The sequence below is a fragment of the Pinus tabuliformis genome, chromosome 2_2, assembly GCF_031772625.1.
Source record: "Pinus tabuliformis cultivar Carrire ecotype Pingquan chromosome 2_2, CPIR1, whole genome shotgun sequence".
NCBI classification, from domain to species: domain Eukaryota; kingdom Viridiplantae; phylum Streptophyta; class Pinopsida; order Pinales; family Pinaceae; genus Pinus; species Pinus tabuliformis.
The window spans coordinates 142638123-142646763 of record NC_142300.1 but is presented as its reverse complement, the minus strand read 5'-3'; the positions used below and the strand labels follow the sequence as shown (position 1 = coordinate 142646763).

The window sequence follows — 8641 nt, the reverse complement described above, 5'->3', positions numbered from 1 at the left end:
GCTCCAGACACTGGTCTCATCGTGGCCCTTGTCTTTTCTATTGGTCAGTTTTAGGTTGTGATTTATTTGCTTGGTTGTTTGCTATGTTGTAAAGCTGGAAAGGGTGTTGTGCTGAATGCATGTGGGAGGGTGTGAAGAGGTGGGATGATTTTTTGATTGGGTGCCTTGTTTGATTTCTTTTTGGTTAGCGGACATCTACTCGGCATGTTGTTGATCTTCTCTCTTTTCTTGGGATCTTGGTTGCTTTGGTGTTGTTTTCTTCCCTTCTTCCTTTTGCCCCTAGCTTTATGGAGGATAGGTGGGATTGTTGTGGATTGGTGTTCGGGAAGGATGAAAAGCAGTGCGAGTTCCCAAGGTGGCCACCCTAGTCCTTCTCGATCGTCGTCCCCTGCAGTTCCCCCCTTTTTTCGAAGCCGCAGGGTTTGGGAAGCTTGTTCTCTGTTTGAGCCTCCCCTTGTGAGCCGATAGCCACGTTTGATATCTCTTGCTTTCCTATTGTTTTCTTCCCTTCTTTCTTTTGGCCCCTTGGCTTTACGGAGAAGAGGTGGGATTGTTGTGGATTGGTGTTCAGGAAAGACGAAAAGCAGTGCGAGTTCCGAGGGTGGCCACCCTAGTCCTTCTCGATTATCGTCCCTTGTAGTTGCCCCCCTTTTTGCGAAGGCACGGGCGTGGGGAACCTTGTTCTCTGTTTGAGCCTCCCTCTGTGAGCCGGTGGACGCATTTGATATCTCTCTTTCTTTCATGTTTTTTTCTTCCCTTCTTCTTTTCGGCTCCTAGCTTTACGGAGAAAAGGTGAGATTTTTGTGGATTGGTGTTTGGGAAGGACGAAAACTAGTGCGAGTTCCCAGGGTGGCCACCCTAGTCCTTCTCGATCGTCGTCCCCTACAGTTCCCCCCTTTTTGCGAAGGCACGGGGTTGGGGAAGCTTGTTCTCTGTTTGAAGCCTCCCCTTGTGAGCCGGTAGCCACGGTTGATATATCCATTTCTCTCTTGTTTGTTTTCTTCTTCCCTTCTTCCTCGTGGCCCCTAGAGTTACGGAGAAAAGGTGGGATTGTTGTGGATTGGTGTTCCGAAAGGACGAAACGCAGTGCGAGCTCCCGAGGTGGCCACCCTAGTCCTTCTTGATCGTCATCTCCTTCAGTTCCCCCCTTACGTTCCTGAAGGCACGAGGCTTTGGGAGGTTTGTGCCTTGTTTGTGCTTTGTTTTCTACCCTTTTATTCCTTTTGGTCCCTAACTCTATGGAGAAAAGGGGGAATCGTTGTGGGATGGTGTCGGGGAAGGGCTAAAAGCAATGCGAGCTCCCGGGGTGGCCACCCTAGTCCTTCTCGATCGTTGTTCCACGCATTTCCCCCATTTTTGCAAGGGCGTGGGGCTGGGGGAGATTGTCCTCCATTTGAGCCTCCCCCTGTGAGGGGGTTAGACACCTTTATTTCTCTTTCTCTCATGCATTTTTCCTCCTTTTGCCCCTTGGCCTTACATTTGTTGTGGGGGGTGCCCCTATTTAGTTTTGTGGCCGGTTTTTCGGTAATACACATGGAAGCGACTCTCGGCAACGGATATCTCGGCTCTTGTTACGATGAAGAATGTAGCGAAATGTGATACTTAGTGTGAATTGCAGAATCCTGTGAATCATCGAGTTTTTGAATGCAATTTGCGCTCAAGGCCTCGGTCGAGGGCACGTCTGTCTGGGTGTCGCATCCCATTCAAACGCGCTCCCTGCAATATGCTGGGGAGCAGCGGAGCTGGTCGTCCGTGCCCCGTGCGGTGCGGTCGGCTGAAATACCTCAAGCGATGTTTCGTGGCGTGTGTCAGCGAGCGGTGATCTTGTCCCCTTGGATGGGCAGTCGGCGTTAGCCGATGCGGGCTTTGTGTGGCATCACTCGAACTTGCTTTGCTCTCTCTTGTCCTCCCATGGGGTAGGGCGGATTTAGCTCCAACTTTGCGACCCCAGCTCAGGCGAGAACACCCGCTGAGTTTAAGCATATAATTAAGCAGAGGAAAAGAACTTACAAGGATTCCCCTAGTAGCGGCGAGCGAACCAGGAAGAGCCCAGCATGAAAATCGGGCGGCGGCGCTGCCTGAATTTTAGTCTGTAGAAGCGTCCTCAGCGGCGGACCTGGGCCAAGTCCCTTGGAAGGGGGCGCCTGAGAGGGTGATAGCCCTGTCGACCCGAGACCCTGCCGCATCACGAGGCGTTGTCCGCGAGTCGGGTTGTTTGGGAATGCAGCCCTAATTGGGTGGTAAATTCCGTCCAAGGCTAAATACGGGCGAGAGACCGATAGCGAACAAGTACCGCGAGGGAAAGATGAAAAGGACTTTGAAAAGAGAGTTAAATAGTGCTTGAAATTGCCGGGAGGGAAGCGGATGGAGGTTGTCGTTGCGTCTCGGTCGGATGCGGAACGGCTCAGGCTGGTCCGCCGCTCGACTTGAGGTGCAAACCAACATGGGCTACTGCATCGTCACAAGTGCGGGTGGATTACTGCCTGTCGGTTTGCCGCTGCGGTGGTCAAGGAATGAAGCGTGCGTCCTTGTGTCCGGCTGTGTGCACCTGCGCGCTCGTGGTGTTGGTTGGCAGGCTTTCCATTCGACCTGTCTTGAAACACGGACCAAGGAGTCTAACATGCGTGCGAGTCGGCGGGTTTGAAAACCTGCGAGGCACAAGGAAGCTGACGGGCGAGATCCCCTCTCTGGGGGGGTGCATCGTCGACCGACCTTGAGCTTATAAGAAGGGTTCGAGTGCGAGCACACCTATTGGGAAACGAAAGATGGTGAACTATGCCTGAGCAGGGCGAAGCCAGAGGAAACTCTGGTGGAGGCTCGTAGCGATACTGACGTGAAAAACATTCGTCTGACTTGGGTATAGGGGCGAAAGACTAATCGAACCATCTAGTAGTTGGTTTCCTCTGAAGTTTCCCTAAGGATAGCTGTAGCTCACGCGCGAGTTTTATCGGGTAAAGCAAATTATTAGAGGCATCGGGGGTGTAACGCGCTCGACCTATTCTCAAACTTTAAATAGGTAGGAGGGTGCGGCTGCTCCATTGAACCGCACCGTGGAGTCGAGAGCTCCAAGTGGGCCATTTTTGGTAATCAAAATTGGCGATGCGGGATGAACCAAAAGTCGAGTTACGGTGTCGAATTGCGCACTAACCTAGATCCCACAAAGGGTGTTGGTTGATTAAGACAGCAGGACAGTGGACATGGAAGTCGAAATCCGCTAAGGAGTATGTAACAACTCACCTGCCGAATCAACTAGCCCCGAAAATGGATGGCGCTGAAGTGCGCAACCTATACTCGACCGTCGAAGCAATTGCCTGGCTCCGATGAGTAGGAGGACACGGGGGCCGTTGAGAAACCTCGGGCGTGAGCTTGGGTGGATCAGCCCCCGGTGTTGTGGAGGTAAATCCTCTCTACGGACATAGACGATCCCTACTAGCCCAGACCGGGCCTAGCAACAATCACACAATGCTATCACACAAGTTCCTAATTGCAAATAAAAAGTGGATGGTGAGAACTTACTTGGATTCCAACGCTAATATTCGTAGAAGAGATGTCGCTCTCGGTCCTTTGCCTCGACTGGTCACGATCCCCACGATCTCTGTGATTGGACACCTGCACATGCAAAGAATAACACGAATACAAGCATAAAATCTAGTAGATGCAATTATATATCAGTCAGAAAAGATATAACTCAACATCAAACATAAAACAATGAGAGTGGAACCATAATGATATTCATCTATTGTTGATAAATAACAAAGAAGAATACAACCATTGTTCTGATGTCAAATCCTCCTTTGGCTGGGTAGTCAGCTACACAAGTCTTGCAAATCTTGCTAGAATGGGAAACAAGCCTCTCTCTCTTTGGGTGACAAGAATCTCCTTACTTAGATTTGGCCTTATGGGTGCAAAGAAGGCTCTTGCAGGTTCAAACTCTTGAACTCCTGGTATTCTCTATCACTATGTTGGAACTACTGACTAGAACTAGCTTGCTCAAGGCATAGAGACAAGCTTTTATAGATAGCGAGGAAAGAGATAGGATCAACCACATTATTCATGGGATTAGATTTATCACTTGGAAACTTCCATGAAAGGTGGCAAACTACTTCCCTTCTATGGAGATTCGAAGCCAAACCATCCTAGCTCAACATAGATTCAGTTGGTGGATGGGTTAAGGAGAACCTTCGGAAGCTTGTTCGTTGAAAACTTTACTCAATTCGGTTGGCGCGAGTGCGACTTTGAGACAGAGCGCCAATGGCACGCCCTCTTTAGAGGATTTCCCTCATTGGCGTGGGCAGTGAACTGTGGACCCGCACTAATGCAAAAAGAGCTGTTTTCATGGGTATTTTGCAGGAGATGTCTTCAGGGCAAATGAAGCTCATACTTAGAGGAATATGATGCAAGTGGTTTCAGGTCACGTCACTTTTCACAGGTCCTGGAATGAGTCCTCCAGTGTGCGGGTGAGGGGTAATAGGGAGGGTGACAAATGGTGACAAATTACTGTGTAACAGATGCCCCCTAAAGCATGAGGCCCGAGGGAGAGAGAGGGGTGAAATTCTTTACAAGAACATGCGTGACTGACAACACGGCCGCCGGAGAACCTTCGTAAAGAAGTACAACTGATATCTCGAGTACATGATATATGTGGTATGGGCGCAGCCATCCATAACGAAGTACATAATAATCTAGATCCAAGGCATGGGCGCAACCATCCCGAGAGGATCGATAAATAGACTCAGGCATGGTCGCAGCCATCCAGTGAATGAGTCATGTAGTGATCATAATAAACCACAAATCGCAGCCTGGATTCCAACAAACAAAATCCAGGGTCTTGCACTCCATCTCGACCCGAACAGAGTACAAGTTCAGGCATGCGAATACATGAGTTGAATTCGAACATGCATGAACATCGTCTGATTACCAGTCAATGATGAAAATTGTTAACAGACGTGAGAGGTACCACCAATAATGACAATGGCCCTCAAGGTACTATAGGTACAATCTACGGCGTGCGAATAAGTGAGCAGGCATTGAACACCCACAGAATCATTCGATCGAAGGCCAATGATGAAAACCTCTCGTCAAACACGAAGAACCTGCCATTGAGGCATGCAAGCTCCAAGGCACCGGAAGGGAGTCTCTAGATCAGCTTCCTGGATAATGAGTTGAAGTCGACAGGAAGTGACCTTGATCAAAGGTGGGCCATAGTGTTTCCCACATCAGTGACATGAGACAGAGGAAGAATTTTGTGGTGAATCAAAATTATGCGAGGTATCAGAGGGAGGTTGTAATGCTACAGAGGTCAACTTCTCTTGAACATATCGGTGGCATGACAGTGGACTTGGCAGTATTTGACATCAAATGAGCAGAGGTCATGGTGACAAGGCGATGAGTATATGAGAGGTCAAATAGGATAACCCAAACCCACAGAGGCTAGTGTAAAACAAGATGATATGTCCCCACCCAGACACGAATGCAGACAAGTGCCATGTTCAAGAGCGACATACTGCCGATACGACAATAATTATGGGTCCATTTTCCCCACCATTTCTGGCAAGTACACGAGTTATTTTTAACAAGGTTGACGAGGATAGTATATGCTTGTGAGCGTCATTTCGACAGAGTCCGATGTCATTAAGTTTTAACGAGTCTGACAAAGGAAGAACTCAGCATCTTTTCTTATTTAGAGAGTCTGAAAAGACAACAGAAAAGAAAACTCTAGGGGGGTCCTTTTTCATAAAGTTGTGTCTCCCGAGCCCAAAAAAGTATAAAACAATGCTCGAAAGAACGACTCGACCATTACGACCGAGGAGTACTTTTCATATATAGTGACATCGACCTGAAAAAGTAAAAAAGTGATCAACATCACGTCGTTTCGTAACCATTAACGAACTTGAAATGACAAGGGTCCGATGATATTTTCATTTTTACACGGTCAGAAAAGGGTTTAAAGACGACCGCCTCTTATTTACATTTAACGAATCAAGAGGGATAACTCGGCGATCTTTTCATGTTTAGCGAGTCAGAAAAGAGCTGAAAGATGACTCCATGGTGACCTTTTCGTGTATTTACCGAGTCCGAAAAAGTATAAAATACAACTCGTTCCACCATCGAAGTTGCAAAAAGACCTGTCATGGCACCAAAAGCAAGCGTAAAATCCATTTTCGACCAAAAATATATTAAAATATTCAAAAAACAACTTTTTAAACCTAAATACAAGTCAAAAAGTCTATAAATATGGTGAAAATGTAAAAAATAGAATTACTTTTACATTTTACCTCTTGCATAGTAGTAGTGGTCCATTTGGGGAGCGAACTTCGAGTAGTGATTACCGCCAATCCGTGCAACCATTTGAGATTCCGCCAGTTCTAGGTAAGAGGCACTTCCCTTAGCTCCATTTTCATACTCTTTTTATGCATCTTGTTCCCTGATTGAGCCTCCGCAAGGAGGATTTTAAAATTTAGGGTTGCGCCCCATTGGCGCGGGTATTCGGCACGGGTCCGTGCCAATGGGGTGATTTGCCCAAAGGTGATGTGCCATTGGCGCGACTGTTTTAGAAACAGTCGTGCCAACCACGTGACCTAATTTTTTCCTTGAATTTTCTCATTATTTTTGAAATTCTTTCAGTTTATAAGCTTACCAGTGTTCCAATAATGATTTATTCATCCTTGTGGGTGCAGGAAACAAGAAAAAATGGTGGTGGAATGGAAAGAACGGGAGCATGATTCCGTAGATGCCTTGGCCATAGAGGATGAGGGATGTATGAATGCTTTGAGAGACTGTGGTCTCAAGAAGTTCTTCCTCACATCTTATCTGCGAGCTCAACCTGAGTTATTGCAATTCATAGTGGATGCTTGGGATGTTGATGACCAAGTATTTCGCTTACGGGACCAAACCTTAGAGCTGGATGTATCTGATGTGTACTTCATTACTGGACTATCACGGAGAGGGGTGAGCCCTATTTTGACCAGAAGCAGACCTTCCGGAGAGAAAATAGGTGAAGTGAAGGCCCGAGTGTGTCCAGAGGCACAATTTGGTAAAAGCAGTGCCAAGGTGGATATCGCCACCATCCATGACTTGGTTCTTAAGGTGATACTGTTCACCATCACGCGTGTAGCTGGGGTGCAGGTGCCCCATGAGGTGAGCAAGAATCATATGTTACTAGCGACAGAATGCCTCAGCCCCACCATTTTTGACTGGGCTACAGCGGTGACTACAAATATCAAAAGGCAGCTTACAAAGTGTAAGCGCGCGGGGGGGGGGGGGGGGGGGGGGTGAAACAGTTTGGGTATGGCTCGATTGTGGTGTCGTTCTTCTTGGAACGATTACCCCTCTTCTAGTTCCAGGGAGCTGTAGTGGCGGACTCATTGCCACGAGAGCCTAGGATGGCTCGCTGGGCAACATTGATGCCTAGAGGAGGAGGGGGCCAGCAGATGTCTTGGCAGCCCGAGTTCTTCATATGGCTTCGCCATTAGCTGATCGTGGTAGAGGATTGGCCATACATGGGAACCAATTTCATGGGGGATCCAGACCTCCCACTGCCAGAGGGAGAGGAGTGGGAAGAGGAGTTAGGTACAATCTCCTCGTTTTTTTTTTTTTGATGTTTTATGTATTTTCATTTTTTTTTTGTCAATACATGCATGTTCTGATGACAGTTGTATGTATATGCAGATGTGGGCCCAGAGCGACCAGCCGGCTTGTCTCCTATAGCGTGGAGGCGCCAACCCGCAGCTGACCCTCAGGCAAGGGGTTCCGTGGGGGAAGAGCTGGTGTAGAATCTCGAGGGACTCACCCAAGGGATTCCGGGTTACGCTAGATTGGCAGACGTGCCTTTTGCATACTAGAGGCACACAGTGGGGGTGCCAACCCGCATCCATCATCTGTTGAGACGCTTGGTACGCACGGTGACGTGCTATCATGAGCACCACCACGAATAGACTTATAGGCTTCTTTCATGCATATTTTTTGAGGGACATGTCGTCCCAAGATGTATCAGGATGAACATGTATTATTTTTTGGACTATGTAATGCACGTGGTGCAAAACTTTGCGACACACATATATATATACATATGCCTATGATTTATTATTGTGCTTTTTTTTTTATATATGCTTGCTTGTATAATGTTTTGATTATAAATTACTCAAATGTCTATCTAATACATGATTAGTCAATGCATTACATAATGTGTTTAATCGTCGTGGAATATGCTGATATGTGATGAAGTCAAAATTCTTTTCTAACAATTTAACATGTAAGTACAACCTTAAAATGTGACGGTCTCTGACGGAATATCGCCCATTGAGCTGATGGATGAAAAGTTGAGAGTCTTGGTTAACAAGCAATGTACGAATACTGAGATTAATCGCCTCGGCTAATAATTCAATAACAGCACTATATTCAGAAACATTGTTTGTAGTACAGCCTAAACACACACCTTGAAGATCTATCAACTCACCGTGAGGATCATAGATCACCCACGCCGCAGAGGACAAATTACGAGTGCTGCGGCAGGCACCATCAGTGAAACCAATGTAAGGTGCACTCGACATCTGCACAAGAAGCAAAAAAGACACAATAAGGGGCAATCACGCTTTCACAACAAGCCGAAAACATGAAAACACGCACACACACACACATGCAT

At 47.3% G+C, this 8641-nt stretch overlaps 1 non-coding gene and 1 pseudogene across 1 annotated transcript; both read left to right on the top strand.

The window, feature by feature from the left end:
- The first annotated feature begins 1541 nt into the window (after nt 1–1541).
- LOC149191763 (5.8S ribosomal RNA) lies at nt 1542–1695 on the top strand. Its single transcript, XR_016255502.1, has one exon. It is a non-coding gene; the product is annotated as a 5.8S ribosomal RNA (ribosomal RNA).
- Nucleotides 1696–1942: 247 nt separating this feature from the next.
- Nucleotides 1943–3417, top strand: LOC149191762 (25S ribosomal RNA; annotated as a pseudogene).
- The last annotated feature ends 5224 nt before the right edge of the window (nt 3418–8641 follow it).